The sequence below is a fragment of the Pristiophorus japonicus genome, chromosome 9, assembly GCF_044704955.1.
Source record: "Pristiophorus japonicus isolate sPriJap1 chromosome 9, sPriJap1.hap1, whole genome shotgun sequence".
In the NCBI taxonomy this organism is placed as follows: domain Eukaryota; kingdom Metazoa; phylum Chordata; class Chondrichthyes; family Pristiophoridae; genus Pristiophorus; species Pristiophorus japonicus.
Window position 1 is genome coordinate 183,076,565 of NC_091985.1, and position 23,052 is coordinate 183,099,616.

General features: G+C 57.9%; 1 protein-coding gene across 3 annotated transcripts in view; it reads right to left on the reverse strand.

The window, feature by feature from the left end:
* The window catches only part of LOC139273368 (zinc finger protein 229-like), a 154,466-nt gene that overhangs the window by 84,720 nt on the left and 46,694 nt on the right, over positions 1-23,052 (reverse strand). For all 3 annotated transcript variants that reach the window (XM_070890192.1, XM_070890194.1, XM_070890195.1), the window contains one exon: positions 22,471-22,639. The gene's annotated coding sequence lies outside the window, so the exon portion shown is untranslated. The remainder of the gene's footprint in view (positions 1-22,470; positions 22,640-23,052) is intronic.

Here is a 23,052-nt window from a genome sequence, read left to right on the forward strand (position 1 = left end):
GGCCCAACCCCGGTTTACACACAGTCTGACCTCACTGGGCCCCCGAGTTACACACTGTCCGATCTCACTGGGCCCACCCCCGGGTTACACACTGTCTGATGTCACTGGGCCCCCCAGTTACACACTGTCCGATCTCACTGGGCCCACCCTCGGGTTACACACTGTCTGATCTCACTGGGCCCCCACAGTTACACACTGTCTGATCTCACTGGGCCCCCGGGTTACACACTGTCTGATCTCACTGGGCCCCCGGGTTACACACAGTCTGATCTCACTGGGCCTCCGGGTTACACACAGTGTGATCTCACTGGACCCCCGGGTTACACACTGTATGATCTCACTGGGCCCACCCCCGGGTTACACACTCTCTGATCTCACTGGGCCCACCCCCGGGTTATACTCCTTCTGATCTCACTGGGCCCCCGGGTTACACACTGTCTGATCTCACTGGGCGAGCCCCCGGGTTACACACTGTCTGATCTCACTGGGCCCACCCCCGGGTTACACACTGTCTGATCTCACTGGGCCTCTGGATTGCACACTGTCTGATCTCACTGGGCCCACCGCCGGGTTACACACTGTCTGATCTCACTGGGCCCAACCCGGGTTACACACTGTCTGATCTCACTGGGCCCCTGGGTTACACACTGTCTGATCTCACTGGGCCCAACCCGGGTTACACACTGTCTGATCTCACTGGGCCCCTGGGTTACACACTGTCTGATCTCACTGGGCCCAACCCGGGTTACACACTGTCTGATCTCACTGGGCCCCTGGGTTACACACTGTCTGATCTCACTGGGCCCAACCCCGGGTTATACACTGTCTGATCTCACTGGGCCCCTGGGTTACACACTGTCTGATCTCACTGGGCCCACCCCCGGGTTACACACTGTCTGATCTCACTGGGCCCACCCCCGGGTTACACACTGTCTGATCTCACTGGGCCCACCCCCGGGTTATACAATGTCTGATCTCAGTGGGCCGCTGGGTTACACACTGTCTGATCTCACTGGGCGAGCCCCCGGGTTACACACTGTCTGATCATCACTGGGCCCACCGCCGTGTTACACACTGTCTAATCTCACTGGGCCCAACCCCGGGTTACACAATGCCTGAACTCACTGGGCCCACCCCCGGGTTACACACTGTCTGATCTCACTGGGCCCCCGGGTTACACACTGTCTGATCTCACTGGACCCACCCCCGGGTTACACAATGCCTGAACTCACTGGGCCCACCCCCGGGTTACACACTGTCTGATCCCACTGGGCCCCAAGGTTACACACTGTCTGATCTCAATGGGCACACCCCCAGATTACATACTGTCTGATCTCACTGGGCCCACCCCCGGGTTACACACTGTCTGATCTTACTGGGCCCCCGGGTTACACACTGTCTGGTCTCACTGGACCTCCGGGTTACACACTGTCTGATCTCACTGGAACCGCGGGATACACACTGTCTGATCTCACTGGACCCCCGGGTTACACACTGTCTGATCTCACTGGACCCCCGTGTTACACACTGTCTGATCTCACTGGGCCCACACCCGGGTTATACACCGTCTGATCTCACTGGGCCCCCGGGTTACACACTGTCTGATCTCACTGGGCCCACCCCCGGTTTACACACTGTCTGATCTCACTGGACCATCCCCGGGTACACACTGTGTGATCTCACTGGGCCCACACCCGGGTTACACACTGTCTGATCTCACTGGGCCCACACCCGGGTTATACACCATCTGAACTCACTGGACCCCCGGGTTACACACTGTCTGATCTCACTGGAACACCGGTTTACACACTGTCTGATCTCACTGGACCCCCCGGTGACACACTGTCTGATCTCACTGGGCCCACCCCCGGGTTACACACCATCTGAACTCACTGGACCCCCGGGTTACACACTGTCTGATCTCACTGGGCTCACCACCGGGTTACACACTGTCTGATCTCATTGGACCAACCCCCGGGTGACACACTGTCTGATCTCAATGGGCCCAACCCCCAGGTTACACACTGTCAGATCTCACTGGGCCCACCCCCGGATTACACACTGTCTGATCTCACAGGGCCCCCGGGTTACACACTGTCTGATCTCACTGGGCCCCCGGGTGACACACTGTCTGATCTCACTGGGCCCCCGGGTGACACACTGTCTGATCTCACTGGACCCACCCCCGGGCTACACACTGTCTGATCTCACTGGGCCCACCCCCGGTTTACACACTGTCTGATCTCACTGGGCCCCGCAGTTACACACAGTCTGATCTCACTGGACCCCCGGGTTACACACTGTCTGATCTCACTGGGCCCACCCCCGGTTTATACACTGTCTTATCTCACTGGGCCCCCGAGTAACACACTGTCTGATCTCACTGGGCCCATCCTCGGGTTACACACTGTCTGATCTCACTGGGCCCAGCAGTTACACACTGTCTGATCTCACTGGGCCCCCGGATTACACACTGTCTGATCTCACTGGGCCCCCCAGTTACACACGGTCTGATCTCACTGGAACACCGGGATACACACTGTCTGATCTCACTGGACCCCCCGGTGACACACTGTCTGATCTCACTGGGCCCACCCCCGGGTTACACACTGTCTGATCTCACTGGGCCCACACCCGGGTTATACACCGTCTGAACTCACTGGACCCCCGGGTTACACACTGTCTGATCTCACTGGGCCCACCCCCGGATTACACACTGTCTGATCTCACTGGACCAACCCCGGGTTACACACTGTCTGATCTCACTGGGCCCCTGGGTTACACACTGTCTGATTTCACTGGGCCCCCGGGTTACACACTGTCTGATCTCACTGAGCCCACCCCCGGGTGACACACTGTCTGATCGCACTGGGCCCACCCCCGGGTTACACATTGTTGATCTCACTGGGCCCACCACCGGGTTACACACTGTCTGATCTCATTGGGCCCACCCCCGGTTTACACACTGTCTGATCTCAATGGGCCCACCCCCCCCGGGTTACACACTGTCTGATCTCACTGGGCCCACCCCCAGGTTACACACTGTCTGATCTCACTGGACCCCCGGGATACACACTGTCTGATCTCACTGGACCCTCGGGTTACAGACTGTCTGATCTCACTGGGCCCACCCCCGGGTTACACACTGTCTGATCTCACTGGGCCCACCCCCGGGTTATACAATGTCTGATCTCAGTGGGCCGCTGGGTTACACACTGTCTGATCTCACTGGGCGAGCCCCCGGGTTACACACTGTCTGATCATCACTGGGCCCACCGCCGTGTTACACACTGTCTAATCTCACTGGGCCCAACCCCGGGTTACACAATGCCTGAACTCACTGGGCCCACCCCCGGGTTACACACTGTCTGATCTCACTGGGCCCCCGGGTTACACACTGTGTTATCTCACTGGACCCACCCCCGGGTTACACAATGTCTGATCTCACTGGGCCCACCCCCGGGTTACACACTGTCTGATCTTCCTGGGCCCCCGGGTTACACACTGTCTGGTCTCACTGGGCCCCCGGGTTACACACTGTCTGATCTCACTGGGCCCCCGGGTGACACACTGTCTGATCTCACTAGGCCCACCCCCAGGCTACACAGTGTCTGATCTCACTGGGCCCACCCCCGGGCTACACACTGTCTGATCTCACTGGGCCCAACCCCGGTTTACACACAGTCTGACCTCACTGGGCCCCCGAGTTACACACTGTCCGATCTCACTGGGCCCACCCCCGGGTTACACACTGTCTGATGTCACTGGGCCCCCCAGTTACACACTGTCCGATCTCACTGGGCCCACCCTCGGGTTACACACTGTCTGATCTCACTGGGCCCCCCAGTTACACACTGTCTGATCTCACTGGGCCCCCGGGTTACACACTGTCTGATCTCACTGGGCCCCCGGGTTACACACAGTCTGATCTCACTGGGCCTCCGGGTTACACACAGTGTGATCTCACTGGACCCCCGGGTTACACACTGTATGATCTCACTGGGCCCACCCCCGGGTTACACACTCTCTGATCTCACTGGGCCCACCCCCGGGTTATACTCCTTCTGATCTCACTGGGCCCCCGGGTTACACACTGTCTGATCTCACTGGGCGAGCCCCCGGGTTACACACTGTCTGATCTCACTGGGCCCACCCCCGGGTTACACACTGTCTGATCTCACTGGGCCTCTGGATTGCACACTGTCTGATCTCACTGGGCCCACCGCCGGGTTACACACTGTCTGATCTCACTGGGCCCAACCCGGGTTACACACTGTCTGATCTCACTGGGCCCCTGGGTTACACACTGTCTGATCTCACTGGGCCCAACCCGGGTTACACACTGTCTGATCTCACTGGGCCCCTGGGTTACACACTGTCTGATCTCACTGGGCCCAACCCGGGTTACACACTGTCTGATCTCACTGGGCCCCTGGGTTACACACTGTCTGATCTCACTGGGCCCAACCCCGGGTTATACACTGTCTGATCTCACTGGGCCCCTGGGTTACACACTGTCTGATCTCACTGGGCCCACCCCCGGGTTACACACTGTCTGATCTCACTGGGCCCACCCCCGGGTTACACACTGTCTGATGTCACTGGGCCCCTGGGTTACACACTGTCTGATCTCAATGGGCCCACCCCCTGGTTACGCACTGTCAGATCTCACTGGGCCCACCCCCGGATTACACACTGTCTGATCTCACCGGGCCCACCCCCGGGTTACACACTGTCTGATCTCACAGGGCCCCCGGTTTACACACTGTCTGATCTCACTGGGCCCACCCCCGGGTTACACACTGTCTGATCTCACTGGGCCCCTGGGTTACACACTGTCTGATCTCACTGGGCCCAACCCCGGGTTATACACTGTCTGATCTCACTGGGCCCCTGGGTTACACACTGTCTGATCTCACTGGGCCCACCCCCGGGTTACACACTGTCTGATCTCACTGGGCCCACCCCCGGGTTACACACTGTCTGATGTCACTGGGCCCCTGGGTTACACACTGTCTGATCTCACTGGGCCCACCCCCTGGTTACGCACTGTCAGATCTCACTGGGCCCACCCCCGGATTACACACTGTCTGATCTCACCGGGCCCACCCCCGGGTTACACACTGTCTGATCTCACAGGGCCCCCGGTTTACACACTGTCTGATCTCACTGGACCCACCCCCGGGCTACACACTGTCTGATCTCACTGGGCCCACCCCCGGTTTACACACTGTCTGATCTCAGTGGGTCCCGCAGTTACACACAGTCTGATCTCACTGGACCCCCGGGTTACACACTGTCTGATCTCACTGGGCCCACCCCCGGTTTATACACTGTCTGATCTCACTGGGCCCCCGAGTTACACACTGTCTGATCTCACTGGGCCCACCCTCGGGTTACACACTGTCTGATCTCACTGGGCCCCCAAGTTACACACTGTCTGATCTCACTGAGCCCCCGGGTTACACACTGTCTGATCTCACTGGGCCCCGCAGTTACACACTGTCTGATCTCACTGGAACACCGGGATACACACTGTCTGATCTCACTGGAACCCCCGGTTACACACTGTCTGATCTCACTGGGTCCACCACCGGGTTGCACACTGTCTGATCTCACTGGGCCCAACCCCGGGTTACGCAATGCCTGATCTCACTGAGCCCAACCCCGGTTTACACACAGATTGATCACACTGGGCCCCCGAGTTTCACATTGCCTGATGTCACTGGGCCCACCCTCGGGTTACACACTGTCTGATTTCACTGGGCCCCCCCAGTTACACACTGTCTGATCTCACTGGGCCCCCGGGTTACACACCGTCTGATCTCACTGGGCACCCCGGGTTACACACTGTCTGATCTCACTGGGCCCCCGGGTTACACACTGTCTGATCTCACTGGGCCCACCCCCGGGTTACAGACAGTCTGATCCCACTGGTCCCCCGGGTTGCACACTGTCTGATCTCACTGGTCACCCGGGTTACACATTGTCTGATCTCACTGGGCCCCCGGGTTACACAGTGTCTGGTCCCACTGGGCCCCCCCCCCCCCCCCGGGTCACACTGTCTGATCTCACTGGGCCCCCGGGTGACACACTGTCTGATCTCACTGGTCCCACCCCACGGGTTACACACTGTCTGATCACACTGGGCCCACCCCCGGGTTACACACTGTCTGATCTCACTGGGCCCCCCAGTTACACACTGTCTGATCTCACTGGGCCCCCGGGTTACACACTGTCTGATCTCACTGGGCCCCCGGGTTACACACAGTCTGATCTCACTGGGCCTCCGGGTTACACACAGTCTGATCTCACTGGACCCCCGGGTGACACACTGTCTGATCTCACTGTGCCCACCCCCGGGTTACACACTGTCTGATCTTCACTGGGCCCACCCCCGTGTTACACACTGTCTGATCTCACTGGACCCAACCCCGGGTTACACAATGCCTGATCTCACTGGGCCCAACCCCTGTTTACACACAGTCTGATCTCACTGGGCCCCCGAGTTTCACACTGCCTGATGTCACTGGGCCCACCCTCGGGTTACACACTGTCTGATCTCACTGGGCCCCCCCAGTTACACACTGTCTGATCTCACTGGGCCCCCGGGTTACACACTGTCTGATCTCACTGGGCCCCCCAGTTACACACTGTCTGATCACACTGGGCCCACCCCCGGGTTGCACACTGTCTGATCTCACTGGACCTCCGGGTTGCACACTGTCTGATCTCACTGGACCCCCGGGATAAACACTGTCTGATTTCACTGGGCCCACACCCGGGTTACACACTGTCTGACCTCACTGGGCCCACCTCCGGGTTGTACACTGTCTGATCTCACTGGGCCCCCGGGTTACACACTGTCTGATCTCACTGGGCCCCCGGGTTACACACCGTCTGATCTCACTGGGCACCCCGGGTTACACACTGTCTGATCTCACTGGGCCCCCGGGTTACACACTGTCTGATCTCACTGGGCCCAACCCCGGGTTACACACTGTCTGATTTCATTGGACCTCCGGGTTACACACAGTCTGATCTCACTGGACCCCCGGGTGACACACTGTCTGATCTCACTGGTCCCACCCCACGGGTTACACACTGTCTGATCACACTGGGCCCACCCCCGGGTTACACACTGTCTGATCTCACTGGGCCCCCCAGTTACACACTGTCTGATCTCACTGGGCCCCCGGGTTACACACTGTCTGATCTCACTGGGCCCCCGGGTTACACACAGTCTGATCTCACTGGGCCTCCGGGTTACACACAGTCTGATCTCACTGGACCCCCGGGTGACACACTGTCTGATCTCACTGGGCCCACCCCCGGGTTACACACTGTCTGATCTTCACTGGGCCCACCCCCGTGTTACACACTGTCTGATCTCACTGGACCCAACCCCGGGTTACACAATGCCTGATCTCACTGGGCCCAACCCCTGTTTACACACAGTCTGATCTCACTGGGCCCCCGAGTTTCACACTGCCTGATGTCACTGGGCCCACCCTCGGGATACACACTGTCTGATCTCACTGGGCCCCCCCAGTTACACACTGTCTGATCTCACTGGGCCCCCGGGTTACACACTGTCTGATCTCACTGGGCCCCCCAGTTACACACTGTCTGATCACACTGGACCCACCCCCGGGTTGCACACTGTCTGATCTCACTGGACCTCCGGGTTAAACACTGTCTGATCTCACTGGACCCCCGGGATAAACACTGTCTGATTTCACTGGGCCCACACCCGGGTTACACACTGTCTGACCTCACTGGGCCCACCTCCGGGTTGTACACTGTCTGATCTCACTGGGCCCCCGGGTTACACACTGTCTGATCTCACTGGGCCCCCGGGTTACGCACCGTCTGATCTCACTGGGCACCCCGGGTTACACACTGTCTGATCTCACTGGGCCCCCGGGTTACACACTGTCTGATCTCACTGGGCCCAACCCCGGGTTACACACTGTCTGATTTCATTGGACCTCCGGGTTACACACAGTCTGATCTCACTGGATCCCCGGGTTACACACTGTCTGATCTCACTGGGCCCAATCCCGGGTACACACTGTCTGATCTCACGGGGCCCACACCCGGGTTACACACTGTCTGATCTCACTGGGCCCCTGGGTTACACACTGTCTGATGTCAATGGGCCCCCGGATACACACTGTCTGATCTCACTGAGCCCACCCCCGGGTTACACACTGTCTGATCTCACTGGGCCCACCCCCGGGTTACACACTGTCTGATCTCACTGGGCTCCTGGATTGCACACTGTCTGATCTCACTGGGCCCACCCCCGGGTTACACACTGTCTGATCTCACTGGGCCCAACCTGGGTTACACACTGTCTGATCTCACTGGGCCCCTGGGTTACACACTGTCTGATCTCACTGGGCCCACACCCGGGTTACACACTGTCTGATCTCACAGGGCCCCCGGGTTACACACTGTCTGATCTCACTGGGCCCACCCTGGGTTACACACTGTCTGATCTCACTAGGACCACCCCCGGGTTATACACAGTCTGATCTCACTGGGCCCCCGGGTTACACACTGTCTGATCTCACTGGGCCCCTGGGTTACACATTGTCTGATGTCACTGGGCCCCCGGATACACACTGTCTGATCTCACTGGGCCCAATCCCGGGTTACACACTGTCTGATCTCAATGGGCCCACCCCCGGGTTACACACTGTCTGATCTCACTGGGCCCAACCCGGGTTACACACTGTCTGATCTCACTGGGCCCCTGGGTTACACATTGTCTGATCTCACTGGGCCCACACCCGGGTTACACAATGTCTGATCTCACTGGGCCCACCCCTGGGTTACACACTGTCTGATCTCACTGGGCCCACCCCCGGGTTACACACTGTCTGATCTCACTGGGCCAACCCCGGGTTACACACTGTCTGATCTCACTGGGCCCCTGGGTTACACATTGTCTGATCTCACTGGGCCCACACCCGGGTTACACAATGTCTGATCTCACTGGGCCCACCCCTGGGTTACACACTGTCTGATCTCACTGGGCCCCTGGGTTACACACTGTCTGATCTCACTGGGCCCACCCCCGGGTTACACACTGTCTGATCTCACTGGGCCCACCCCCGGGTTACACACTGTCTGATCTCACTGGTCCCCTGGGTTACACACTGTCTGATCTCACTGGGCCCACCCCCGGGTTACACACTGTCTGATCTCACTGGGCTCACCACCGGGTTACACACTGTCTGATCTCATTGGACCAACCCCCGGGTGACACACAGTCTGATCTCAAAGGGTCCACCCCCCCAGGTTACACACTGTCTGATCTCACTGGGCCCACCGCCTGGTTACGCACTGTCAGATATCACTGGGCCCACCCCCGGATTACACACTGTCTGATCTCACTGGGCCCACCCCCGGGTTACACACTGTCTGATCTCACAGGGCCCCCGGGTTACACACTGTCTGATCTCACCTTGCCGCCGGGTGACACACTGTCTGATCTCACTGGGCCCCCGGGTGACACACTGTCTGATCTCACTGGACCCACCCCCGGGCTACACACTGTCTGATCTCACTGGGCCCACCCCCGGTTTACACACTGTCTGATCTCACTGGGCCCCGCAGTTACACACAGTCTGATCTCACTGGACCCCCGGGCTACACACTGTCTGATCTCACTGAGCCCACCCCCGGTTTATACACTGTCTTAGCTCACTGGGCTCCCGAGTTACACACTGTCTGATCTCACTGGGCCCATCCTCAGGTTACACACTGTCTGATCTCACTGGGCCCCCCAGTTACAAACTGTATGATCTCACTGGGCCCCCGGATTACACACTGTCTGATCTCACTGGGCCCCCGGGTTACACACTGTCTGATCTCACTGGGCCCACACCCGGGTTACACACTGTCTGATCTCACTGGGCCCACCCCCGGGTTACACATTGTCTGATGTCACTGGGCCCCCGGATACACACTGTCTGATCTCACTGAGCCCACCCCTGGGTTACACACTGTCTGATCTCACTGGGCCCACCCCCGGGTTACACACTGTCTGATCTCACTGGACCCCTGGATTGCACACTGTCTGATCTCACTGGGCCCACCCCCGGGTTACACACTGTCTGATCTCACTGGGCCCAACCCGGGTTACACACTGTCTGATCTCACTGGGCCCCTGGGTTACACATTGTCTGATCTCACTGGGCCCACACCCGGGTTACACAATGTCTGATCTCACTGGGCCCACCCCTGGGTTACACACTGTCTGATCTCACTGGGCCCCTGGGTTACACACTGTCTGATCTCACTGGGCCCACCCCCGGGTTACACACTGTCTGATCTCACTGGGCCCACCCCCGGGTTACACACTGTCTGATCTCACTGGTCCCCTGGGTTACACACTGTCTGATCTCACTGGGCCCACCCCCGGGTTACACACTGTCTGATCTCACTGGGCTCACCACCGGGTTACACACTGTCTGATCTCATTGGACCAACCCCCGGGTGACACACTGTCTGATCTCAATGGGCCCACCCCCCCAGGTTACACACTGTCTGATCTCACTGGGCCCACCGCCTGGTTACGCACTGTCAGATCTCACTGGGCCCACCCCCGGATTACACACTGTCTGATCTCACTGGGCCCACCCCCGGGTTACACACTGTCTGATCTCACAGGGCCCCCGGGTTACACACTGTCTGATCTCACTGGGCCCCCGGGTGACACACTGTCTGATCTCACTGGGCCCCCGGGTGACACACTGTCTGATCTCACTGGACCCCCGGGCTACACACTGTCTGATCTCACTGGGCCCACCACGGTTTATACACTGTCTTATCTCACTGGGCCCCCGAGTTACACACTGTCTGATCTCACTGGGCCCATCCTTGGGTTACACACTGTCTGATCTCACTGGGCCCCCCAGTTACACACTGTCTGATCTCACTGGAACACCGGGATACACACTGTCTGATCACACTGGACCCCCCGGTGACACACTGTCTGATCTCACTGGGCCCACAACCGGGTTACACACTGTCTGATCTCACTGGGCCCACACCCGGGTTATACACCATCTGAACTCACTGGACCCCCGGGTTACACACTGTCTGATCTCACTGGGCTCACCACCGGGTTACACACTGTCTGATCTCATTGGACCAACCCCCGGGTGACACACTGTCTGATCTCAATGGGCCCACCCCCCCTGGTTACACACTGTCTGATCTCACTGGGCCCACCGCCTGGTTACGCACTGTCAGATCTCACTGGGCCCACCCCCGGATTACACACTGTCTGATCTCACTGGGCCCACCCCCGGGTTACACACTGTCTGATCTCACAGGGCCCCCGGGTTACACACTGTCTGATCTCACTGGGCCCCCGGGTGACACACTGTCTGATCTCACTGGGCCCCCGGGTGACACACTGTCTGATCTCACTGGACCCACCCCCGGGCTACACACTGTCTGATCTCACTGGGCCCCGCAGTTACACACAGTCTGATCTCACTGGACCCCCGGGTTACACACTGTCTGATCTCACTGGGCCCACCCCCGGTTTATACACTGTCTTATCTCACTGGGCCCCCGAGTAACACACTGTCTGATCTCACTGGGCCCATCCTCGGGTTACACACTGTCTGATCTCACTGGGCCCCCCAGTTACACACTGTCTGATCTCACTGGACCCCCCGGTGACACACTGTCTGATCTCACTGGGCCCACCCCCGGGTTACACACTGTCTGATCTCACTGGGCCCACACCCGGGTTATACACCGACTGAACTCACTGGACCCCCGGGTTACACACTGTCTGATCTCACTGGGCCCACCCCCGGATTACACACTGTCTGATCTCACTGGACCAACCCCGGGTTACACACTGTCTGATCTCACTGGGCCCCTGGGTTACACACTGTCTGATTTCACTGGGCCCCCGGGTTACACACTGTCTGATCTCACTGAGCCCACCCCCGGGTGACACACTGTCTGATCGCACTGGGCCCACCCCCGGGTTACACATTGTTGATCTCACTGGGCCCACCACCGGGTTACACACTGTCTGATCTCATTGGGCCCACCCCCGGGTTACACACTGTCTGATCTCAATGGGCCCACCCCCCCCGGGTTACACACTGTCTGATCTCACTGGGCCCACCCCCAGGTTACACACTGTCTGATCTCACTGGACCCCCGGGATACACACTGTCTGATCTCACTGGACCCTCGGGTTACACACTGTCTGATCTCACTGGGCCCACCCCCGGGTTACACACTGTCTGATCTCACTGGGCCCACCCCCGGGTTATACAATGTCTGATCTCAGTGGGCCGCTGGGTTACACACTGTCTGATCTCACTGGGCGTGCCCCCGGGTTACACACTGTCTGATCATCACTGGGCCCACCGCCGTGTTACACACTGTCTAATCTCACTGGGCCCAACCCCGGGTTACACAATGCCTGAACTCACTGGGCCCACCCCCGGGTTACACACTGTCTGATCTCACTGGGCCCCCGGGTTACACACTGTCTGATCTCACTGGACCCACCCCCGGGTTACACAATGTCTTATCTCACTGGGCCCACCCCCGGGTTACACACTGTCTGATCCCACTGGGCCCCAAGGTTAGACACTGTCTGATCTCAATGGGCACACCCCCAGATTACATACTGTCTGATCTCACTGGGCCCACCCCCGGGTTATACACTGTCTGATCTTACTGGGCCCCCGGGTTACACACTGTCTGGTCTCACTGGACCTCCGGGTTACACACTGTCTGATCTCACTGGAACCGCGGAATACACACTGTCTGATCTCACTGGACCCCCGGGTTACACACTGTCTGATCTCACTGGACCCCCGTGTTACACACTGTCTGATCTCACTGGGCCCACACCCGGGTTATACACCGTCTGATCTCACTGGGCCCCCGGGTTACACACTGTCTGATCTCACTGGGCCCACCCCCGGTTTACACACTGTCTGATCTCACTGGACCATCCCCGTGTACACACTGTGTGATCTCACTGGGCCCACACCCGGGTTACACACTGTCTGATCTCACTGGGCCCACACCCGGGTTATACACAATCTGAACTCACTGGACCCCCGGGTTACACACTGTCTGATCTCACTGGACCCCCCGGTGACACACTGTCTGATCTCACTGGGCCCACCCCCGGGTTACACACTGTCTGATCTCACTGGGCCCACACCCGGGTTATACACCAGCTGAACTCACTGGACCCCCGGGTTGCACACTGTCTGATCTCACTGGGCTCACCACCGGGTTACACACTGTCTGATCTCATTGGACCAACCCCCGGGTGACACACTGTCTGATCTCAATGGGCCCACCCCCCCAGGTTACACACTGTCTGATCTCACTGGGCCCACCGCCTGGTTACGCACTGTCAGATCTCACTGGGCCCACCCCCGGATTACACACTGTCTGATCTCACTGGGCCCACCCCCGGGTTACACACTGTCTGATCTCACTGGGCCCCCGGGTGACACACTGTCTGATCTCACTGGGCCCCCGGGTGACACACTGTCTGATCTCACTGGACCCACCCCCGGGCTACACACTGTCTGATCTCACTGGGCCCACCCCCGGGCTACACACTGTCTGATCTCACTGGGCCCACCCCCGGTTTACACACTGTCTGATCTCACTGGGCCCCGCAGTTACACACAGTCTGATCTCACTGGACCCCCGGGTTACACACTGTCTGATCTCACTGGGCCCACCCCCGGTTTATACACTGTCTTATCTCACTGGGCCCCCGAGTAACACACTGTCTGATCTCACTGGGCCCATCCTCGGGTTACACACTGTCTGATCTCACTGGGCCCCCCAGTTACACACTGTCTGATCTCACTGGGCCCCCGGATTACACACTGTCTGATCTCACTGGGCCCCCCAGTTACACACTGTCTGATCTCACTGGAACACCGGGATACACACTGTCTGATCTCACTGGACCCCCCGGTGACACACTGTCTGATCTCACTGGGCCCACCCCCGGGTTACACACTGTCTGATCTCACTGGGCCCACACCCGGGTTATACACCGTCTGAACTCACTGGACCCCCGGGTTACACACTGTCTGATCTCACTGGGCCCACCCCCGGATTACACACTGTCTGATCTCACTGGACCAACCCCGGGTTACACACTGTCTGATCTCACTGGGCCCCTGGGTTACACACTGTCTGATTTCACTGGGCCCCCGGGTTACACACTGTCTGATCTCACTGAGCCCACCCCCGGGTGACACACTGTCTGATCGCACTGGGCCCACCCCCGGGTTACACATTGTTGATCTCACTGGGCCCACCACCGGGTTACACACTGTCTGATCTCATTGGGCCCACCCCCGGTTTACACACTGACTGATCTCAATGGGCCCACCCCCCCCGGGTTACACACTGTCTGATCTCACTGGACCCACCCCCAGGTTACACACTGTCTGATCTCACTGGACCCCCGGGATACACACTGTCTGATCTCACTGGACCCTCGGGTTACACACTGTCTGATCTCACTGGGCCCATCCTCGGGTTACACACTGTCTGATCTCACTGGGCCCCCCAGTTACACACTGTCTGATCTCACTGGGCCCCCGGATTACACACTGTCTGATCTCACTGGGCCCCCCAGTTACACACTGTCTGATCTCACTGGAACACCGGGATACACACTGTCTGATCTCACTGGACCCCCCGGTGACACACTGTCTGATCTCACTGGGCCCACCCCCGGGTTACACACTGTCTGATCTCACTGGGCCCACACCCGGGTTATACACCGACTGAACTCACTGGACCCCCGGGTTACACACTGTCTGATCTCACTGGGCCCACCCCCGGATTACACACTGTCTGATCTCACTGGACCAACCCCGGGTTACACACTGTCTGATCTCACTGGGCCCCTGGGTTACACACTGTCTGATTTCACTGGGCCCCCGGGTTACACACTGTCTGATCTCACTGAGCCCACCCCCGGGTGACACACTGTCTGATCGCACTGGGCCCACCCCCGGGTTACACATTGTTGATCTCACTGGGCCCACCACCGGGTTACACACTGTCTGATCTCATTGGGCCCACCCCCGGGTTACACACTGTCTGATCTCAATGGGCCCACCCCACCCGGGTTACACACTGTCTGATCTCACTGGGCCCACCCCCAGGTTACACACTGTCTGCTCTCACTGGACCCCCGGGATACACACTGTCTGATCTCACTGGACCCTCGGGTTACACACTGTCTGATCTCACTGGGCCCACCCCCGGGTTACACACTGTCTGATCTCACTGGGCCCACCCCCGGGTTATACAATGTCTGATCTCAGTGGGCCGCTGGGTTACACACTGTCTGATCTCACTGGGCGAGCCCCCGGGTTACACACTGTCTGATCATCACTGGGCCCACCGCCGTGTTACACACTGTCTAATCTCACTGGGCCCAACCCCGGGTTACACAATGCCTGAACTCACTGGGCCCACCCCCGGGTTACACACTGTCTGATCTCACTGGGCCCCCGGGTTACACACTGTCTGATCTCACTGGACCCACCCCCGGGTTACACAATGCCTGAACTCACTGGGCCCACCCCCGGGTTACACACTGTCTGATCCCACTGGGCCCCAAGGTTACACACTGTCTGATCTCAATGGGCACACCCCCAGATTACATACTGTCTGATCTCACTGGGCCCACCCCCGGGTTACACACTGTCTGATCTTACTGGGCCCCCGGGTTACACACTGTCTGGTCTCACTGGACCTCCGGGTTACACACTGTCTGATCTCACTGGAACCGCGGGATACACACTGTCTGATCTCACTGGACCCCCGGGTTACACACTGTCTGATCTCACTGGACCCCCGTGTTACACACTGTCTGATCTCACTGGGCCCACACCCGGGTTATACACCGTCTGATCTCACTGGGCCCCCGGGTTACACACTGTCTGATCTCACTGGGCCCACCCCCGGTTTACACACTGTCTGATATCACTGGACCATCCCCGGGTACACACTGTGTGATCTCACTGGGCCCACACCCGGGTTACACACTGTCTGATCTCACTGGGCCCACACCCGGGTTATACACCATCTGAACTCACTGGACCCCCGGGTTACACACTGTCTGATCTCACTGGAACACCGGTTTACACACTGTCTGATCTCACTGGACCCCCCGGTGACACACTGTCTGATCTCACTGGGCCCACCCCCGGGTTACACACTGTCTGATCTCACTGGGCCCACACCCGGGTTATACACCATCTGAACTCACTGGACCCCCGGGTTACACACTGTCTGATCTCACTGGGCTCACCACCGGGTTACACACTGTCTGATCTCATTGGACCAACCCCCGGGTGACACACTGTCTGATCTCAATGGGCCCAACCCCCAGGTTACACACTGTCTGATCTCACTGGGCCCACCGCCTGGTTACGCACTGTCAGATCTCACTGGGCCCACCCCCGGATTACACACTGTCTGATCTCACTGGGCCCACCCCCGGGTTACACACTGTCTGATCTCACAGGGCCCCCGGGTTACACACTGTCTGATCTCACTGGGCCCCCGGGTGACACACTGTCTGATCTCACTGGGCCCCCGGGTGACACACTGTCTGATCTCACTGGACCCACCCCCGGGCTACACACTGTCTGATCTCACTGGGCCCACCCCCGGTTTACACACTGTCTGATCTCACTGGGCCCCGCAGTTACACACAGTCTGATCTCACTGGACCCCCGGGTTACACACTGTCTGATCTCACTGGGCCCACCCCCGGTTTATACACTGTCTTATCTCACTGGGCCCCCGAGTAACACACTGTCTGATCTCACTGGGCCCATCCTCGGGTTACACACTGTCTGATCTCACTGGGCCCAGCAGTTACACACTGTCTGATCTCACTGGGCCCCCGGATTACACACTGTCTGATCTCACTGGGCCCCCCAGTTACACACGGTCTGATCTCACTGGAACACCGGGATACACACTGTCTGATCTCACTGGACCCCCCGGTGACACACTGTCTGATCTCACTGGGCCCACCCCCGGGTTACACACTGTCTGATCTCACTGGGCCCACACCCGGGTTATACACCGTCTGAACTCATTGGACCCCCGGGTTACACACTGTCTGATCTCACTGGGCCCACCCCCGGATTACACACTGTCTGATCTCACTGGACCAACCCCGGGTTACACACTGTCTGATCTCACTGGGCCCCTGGGTTACACACTGTCTGATTTCACTGGGCCCCCGGGTTACACACTGTCTGATCTCACTGAGCCCACCCCCGGGTGACACACTGTCTGATCGCACTGGGCCCACCCCCGGGTTACACATTGTTGATCTCACTGGGCCCACCACCGGGTTACACACTGTCTGATCTCATTGGGCCCACCCCCGGTTTACACACTGTCTGATCTCAATGGGCCCACCCCCCCCGGGTTACACACTGTCTGATCTCACTGGGCCCACCCCCAGGTTACACACTGTCTGATCTCACTGGACCCCCGGGATACACACTGTCTGATCTCACTGGACCCTCGGGTTACAGACTGTCTGATCTCACTGGGCCCACCCCCGGGTTACACACTGTCTGATCTCACTGGGCCCACCCCCGGGTTATACAATGTCTGATCTCAGTGGGCCGCTGGGTTACACACTGTCTGATCTCACTGGGCGAGCCCCCGGGTTACACACTGTCTGATCATCACTGGGCCCACCGCCGTGTTACACACTGTCTAATCTCACTGGGCCCAACCCCGGGTTACACAATGCCTGAACTCACTGGGCCCACCCCCGGGTTACACACTGTCTGATCTCACTGGGCCCCCGGGTTACACACTGTGTTATCTCACTGGACCCACCCCCGGGTTACACAATGTCTGATCTCACTGGGCCCACCCCCGGGTTACACACTGTCTGATCTTCCTGGGCCCCCGGGTTACACACTGTCTGGTCTCACTGGGCCCCCGGGTTACACACTGTCTGATCTCACTGGGCCCACCCCCGGGCTACACACTGTCTGATCTCACTGGGCCCAACCCCGGTTTACACACAGTCTGACCTCACTGGGCCCCCGAGTTACACACTGTCCGATCTCACTGGGCCCACCCCCGGGTTACACACTGTCTGATGTCACTGGGCCCCCCAGTTACACACTGTCCGATCTCACTGGGCCCACCCTCGGGTTACACACTGTCTGATCTCACTGGGCCCCCCAGTTACACACTGTCTGATCTCACTGGGCCCCCGGGTTACACACTGTCTGATCTCACTGGGCCCCCGGGTTACACACAGTCTGATCTCACTGGGCCTCCGGGTTACACACAGTGTGATCTCACTGGACCCCCGGGTTACACACTGTATGATCTCACTGGGCCCACCCCCGGGTTACACACTCTCTGATCTCACTGGGCCCACCCCCGGGTTATACTCCTTCTGATCTCACTGGGCCCCCGGGTTACACACTGTCTGATCTCACTGGGCGAGCCCCCGGGTTACACACTGTCTGATCTCACTGGGCCCACCGCTGGATTACACACTGTCTGATCTCACTGGACCCCCGGGTTACACACTGTCTGATCTCACTGGGCCCACCTCCGGGTTACACACTGTCTGATCTCACTGGAACCCCGGGTTACACACTGTCTGATCTCACTGGACCCCCGGGTTACACAACGTCTGATCTCACTGGGCCCACCGCTGGATTACACACTGTCTGATCTCACTGGGCCCACACCCGGGTTATACACCGTCTGATCTCACTGGGCCCCCGGGTTACACACTGTCTGATCTCACTGGGCCCACCCCCAGTTTACACACTGTCTGATCTCACTGGACCATCCCCGGGTACACACTGTCTGATCTCCCTGGGCCCACACCCGGGTTACACACTGTCTGATCTCACTGGGCCCCTGGGTTACACACTGTCTGATGTCAATGGGCCCCCGGATACACACTGTCTGATCTCACTGGGCCCACCCCCGGGTTACAAACTGTCTGATCTCACTGGGCCCAACCTGGGTTACACACTGTCTGATCTCACTGGGCCCCTGGGTTACACACTGTCTGATCTCACTGGGCCCACACCCGGGTTACACACTGTCTGATCTCACTGGGCGCATCCCCGGGTTACACATTGTCTGATCTCACTGGGCCCCTGGGTTACACACTGTCTGAACTCACTGGGCCGACCCCCGGGTTACACACTGTCTGATCTCACTGGGCTCACCACCGGGTTACACACTGTCTGATCTCATTGGACCAACCCCCGGGTTACACACTGTCTGATCTCAATGGGCCCACCCCCCCAGGTTACACACTGTCTGATCTCACTGGGCCCACCGCCTGGTTACGCACTGTCAGATATCACTGGGCCCACCCCCGGATTACACACTGTCTGATCTCACTGGGCCCACCCCCGGGTTACACACTGTCTGATCTCACAGGGCCCCCGGGTTACACACTGTCTGATCTCACTGGGCCCACCCTGGGTTACACACTGTCTGATCTCACTGGGACCACCCCCGGGTTATACACAGTCTGATCTCACTGGGCCCAACCCCGGGTTACACACTGTCTGATCTCACTGGGCCCCCGGGTTACACACTGTCTGATCTCACTGGGCCCAACCCCGGGTTACACACTGTCTGATCTCTCTGGGCCCAACCCCGGGTTACACACTGTCTGATCTCATTGGGCCCAACCCCGGGTTACACACTGTCTGATCTCACTGGACCATCCCCGGGTACACACTGTCTGATCTCACTGGGCCCACACCCGGGTTACACACTGTCTGATCTCACTGGGCCCCTGGGTTACACATTGTCTGATGTCACTGGGCCCCCGGATACACACTGTCTGATCTCACTGGGCCCATCCCTGGGTTACACACTGTCTGATCTCACTGGGCCCACCCCCGGGTTACACACTGTCTGATCTCACTGGACCCCTGGATTGCACACTGTCTGATCTCACTGGGCCCACCCCCGGGTTACACACTGTCTGATCTCACTGGACCCAACCCGGGTTACACACTGTCTGATCTCACTGGGCCCCTGGGTTACACATTGTCTGATCTCACTGGGCCCACACCCGGGTTACACAATGTCTCATCTCACTGGGCCCACCCCTGGGTTACACACTGTCTGATCTCACTGGGCCCACCCTGGGTTACACACTGTCTGATCTCACTGGGACCACCCCCGGGTTATACACAGTCTGATCTCACTGTGCCCCCGGGTTACACACTGTCTGATCTCACTGGGCCCCCGGGTTACACACTGTCTGATCTCACTGGGCCCAACCCCGGGTTACACACTGTCTGATCTCTCTGGGCCCAACCCCGGGTTACACACTGTCTGATCTCATTGGGCCCAACCCCGGGTTACACACTGTCTGATTTCACTGGACCATCCCCGGGTACACACTGTCTGATCTCATTGGGCCCAACCCCGGGTTACACACTGTCTGATCTCAATGGACCCCTGGATTGCACACTGTCTGATCTCACTGGGCCCACCCCCGGGTTACACACTGTCTGATCTCACTGGGCCCAACGCGGGTTACACACTGGCTGATCTCACTGGGCCCCTGGGTTACACATTGTCTGATCTCACTGGGCCCACACCCGGGTTACACAATGTCTGATCTCACTGGGCCCACCCCTGGGTTACACACTGTCTGATCTCACTGGGCCCCTGGGTTACACACTGTCTGATCTCACTGGGCCCACCCCTGGGTTACACACTGTCTGATCTCACTGGGCCCACCCCCGGGTTACACACTGTCTGAGCTCACTGGAATCCTGGGTTACACACTGTCTGATCTCACTGGGCATACCCCCGGGTTACACACTGTCTGATCTCACTGGGCTCACCACCGGGTTACACACTGTCTGATCTCATTGGACCAATCCCGGGGTGACACACTGTCTGATCTCAATGGGCCCACCCCCCCAGGTTACACACTGTCTGATCTCACTGGGCCCCGCAATTACACACAGTCTGATCTCACTGGACCCCCGGGTTACACACTGTCTGATCTCACTGGAACACCGGGATACACACTGTCTGATCTCACAGGACCCCCCGGTGACACACTGTCTTATCTTACTGGGCCCACCCCCGGGTTACACACTGTCTGATCTCACTGTGCCCACACCCGGGTTACACACTGTCTGATCTCACTGGGCCCACCCCCGGGTTACACACTGTCTGATCTCACTGGGCCCCTGGGTTACACACTGTCTGATCTCACTGGGCCGACCCCCGGGTTACACACTGTCTGATCTCACTGGGCTCACCACCGGGTTACACACTGTCTGATCTCAATGGGCCCCCGGGTTACACACTGTCTGATCTCACTGGGCCCACCGCCTGGTTACGCACTGTCAGATCTCACTGGGCCCACCCCCGGATTACACACTGTCTGATCTCACAGGGCTCACCACCGGGTTACACAAGTGATCTAGTCTAATCCCAATTACCAGCTCAAGGTCAATAACCCTGCACTTTAAGTGGTGAGGGTTTCTGTATCCACCACTCTTCCAGGCAGTGAGTTCTAGATCCCCACAACCCTCTGTGTAAAGAAGTCCCCCCCTCAAATCCCCTCTAAACCTTCCACCAACCACCTTAAAACTATGCCCCCTAAGTTTAAGCTTAAGTTTACGGAGAGTATGAGGTGTGAGGCCAATCAGAGGCGTGGATGAGGGTTTGAGTAGATGAGGTAGAGACCGGCGATATTATGGAGGGGGAAGTCAGCGTACTCGGTGATTGCGGGAATATAGGCTCGGAAGTTCATCTCGGAGTCAAGTACGACGCCAATCAATAAATTGCAACTCTCCATATCTGTGTTTCAGTATATTAGAATACTACATATCTCCAGTGATCAATGCTTCAATATTAGTAGTTATCAATATAAGTAGGTATCAATATATTTTCTTACAATTTTAAATGTTGATGAATGAATAATTGATTCTATGGGTGATAGCCATGCTGGTCTTTCAGATGGGTCTGTGCATCGTGATCAGTGAATTGTCTCTGTGCTTCCGCTTCAATCTTTCCATTGGCTTTCTCACCAGATGGGAAATATTTGAACATTGCGATCTGATGGTGTTGGTGTGTGTGCAGCCGCACCTAATGTACAGAGACCGGTCCATCTGCTGGGCTCTGCCTCAAACTGGAGTCACCTCTTAGATCAAAGCCCTTTACTCTAAAACACACACAAGATTCACTGTGACTGTGTTTAGAGACAGAAACTGATCTCACTTTACATCCCATTACATGGCCTCATGCTGGATAATTGTAATCGGTGGTCAGACTCTCCCAGTCTCATTTCCTGTATTACTCTGTAACCTGTGTGTACTGTCCACAGGACCGGTGTGTATCTGAGTAAATGGCACTTTCTCTTACCTTCCTCCCCAGTCGATCTATTGAAGCACTTTCAATCGGAAGGGGCTCACTGGTTGGTGCTCTCACAATCCTGCGCTGGTTCATGTGCTGTTGTTCCTCAGTCCACAATCCCTGTTTCCTTCCAGCTGTGGAACTTTCTCAATCACTCCGCCATTCACCAGGGGGAGAGCTAATTATGACAGGGCAGAAAATGAGAAGAATATTAATGTTGTGAAATGGAATGAAGTGTAAAGTGTTTTCCCAACATTTCAGCAAAGAACATGTCCAGTATTTCTGTTTGATTTTATCCTTTTCCTCAGATCTCTGTCCCGCATGTGTCGACTTACAGAAAATCATCGGAATTCTCCCCGGGTTACACACTGTCTGATCTCACTGTGCCCCCGGGTTACACTCTGTCTGATCTCACTGGGCCCACCCCCGGGTTACACACTGTCTGATCTCACTGGACCCACCCCCGGGTTACACACTGTCTGATCTCACTGGGCCCACCCCCGGGTAACACACTGTCTAATCTAACTGGGCCCCCGGGTTACACACTGTCTGATCTAACTGGGCCCACCCCCGGGTTACACACTGTCTGAT